The sequence below is a fragment of the Pseudorca crassidens genome, chromosome 1, assembly GCF_039906515.1.
Source record: "Pseudorca crassidens isolate mPseCra1 chromosome 1, mPseCra1.hap1, whole genome shotgun sequence".
In the NCBI taxonomy this organism is placed as follows: Eukaryota; Metazoa; Chordata; class Mammalia; order Artiodactyla; family Delphinidae; genus Pseudorca; species Pseudorca crassidens.
In genome coordinates, this window is record NC_090296.1 from 5,555,425 (window position 1) to 5,557,154 (window position 1,730).

Genomic DNA, 1,730 nt, shown 5'->3' on the forward strand with positions numbered 1-1,730 from the left:
CGGCGGGGGGAAGGGGCGGGCGCGGCGGCGGCGGCGGCGGGCTTCCCCGCCTCCTCGCCTCGGTGCGCCCCGCGCTCGCTCGGCCGCTGCTCGCCCCGGCGCCCCGCCGCGCCTCGGCCGCCCGCTTTGGCCGCGCCTCCTCCCGCCCTCCGGGCTGGCGCTCCGCTTTCCCCTTCCTCCTGCGCCTCCGCCTCCTTCCACACAAATACCAACTCCTCACCCCGAGCCCAGATCTCGCCGCCGCCGCCGCCGCCACACTCCGCTCAAGCTCGGCCTCGCGAGACTTCCGTGCAGCCTCGGCCCGCCCCGCCTCGCTCCTACTTGCCTGCTCGCCCTCTCGCTCCTCCTCCTCTGCCAATCGATCTGCCCGTTCGCCGCCGCGGCCCAGCCCACTCAACCCGGGCTCCTCCCGGATTGGGGCCGCCGGGACGGCCTCCGCGCGCGCTGGCTGGCCGCTGCGCGTGACGTCAGCGCGCCGCCGCCACCGCCGCCGCCGCGAGTCGCGCGGCCCCCGCCCTTCGCGGTGCCACAGCTGCGGAGCCCGCCGCCCCGGGCCCGGGCCGCACTCGGGAGCGGGGCGTCGACGCTGCAGCCGCCGCCTTGGAGCCGGTGAGCCGTCCGCGCGGCCCCCGGCGCCGCGGGGGAGGGGGCCTGCGGGGCAGGGCGGGGCCGGCCGAGCGCAGGGTCCCGGCCGGTGGGCGGCCCGGGGGCCGCGAGGGGGAGCGGGCGGCGCGCGCGGGGCGGTCCCGGCGCCCCAATAAAGTCTGCTTTGACGAGAAACCCTTGTGCCTCCTTTTTCATGTCGGGCGGCGCTCGCTCTTGACGCCTAGCTTCGGGCGGGCGATGGCGGCCGAGTGAGGGAGGAGGGCCAGGCGAACAAAGGAGGGTGGGCGGGCGGGCAGCGGAGGGAAACGTCCGCCGGCGGCCGCGGGTCGGCACATATCGCCGCGAGCGCCCCGTCCCCGCTGGGTCCGGGGCTGAGCGCAGGTGGGCTGCACGCGGGGCGGGGCGGGCGGAAGCGGCGCGCGGAGCCCCCAGGTCCACCGTTGGGAGGATGTCCGTTATCCTTTTGTGACCCGCGGAAACCTGAGACGAAGCCGTTGGGTGCCTGCTTCCCCATAGGTCTTAAGAACAGCAGGGTCCCGGCCGCTGGTCCGGTAGCTTGGCTTTCTGTGGCTTTCGAAAATTTCCTTCTGAGCTTCCCTTTCTTCGCTCTCCAGCCAATCATTGTTTCCCTCGACCACCGTCTTCACCTTTTTCTCACTTGCATAGACGCTCCTCCTAATGCCCACCAGGCTTTGCATTTGTTTCCTCGTTGAAAATTCCACAATTTTCCCGCACTGTTCTCTTTAATACCTGCAGCAGAGCCTATATTTTTTCTGGCACGAATTAGCAGCAATTAACCCTTCCTGAATAGCTGCGGTGAAGTGGTTTTGCCCTTATTCATTGTTTTGGTCGACCTGACTTTGAGTTTGAAGCAACAGAAATAAAAACTGGTTTTTAAGAAAGAAAATCATGTGAAAGTGAGAAGCTGGGAAGGTGTGTCTTTGTTGTACCCGTTTGGCCAATTTAACGGCTGAGTGCATTTCTCAAACGTGTATATTCACAACGTTTAGCCTTGTCTTTTGGAACAGTGTTCTTGCAGGTGAACACCGTGATTATTCTGAACTGTAATATATACATTAATCTTAGATCCAACTTATTAAAGCAAGCAGGTGTCTTTCTTGAGA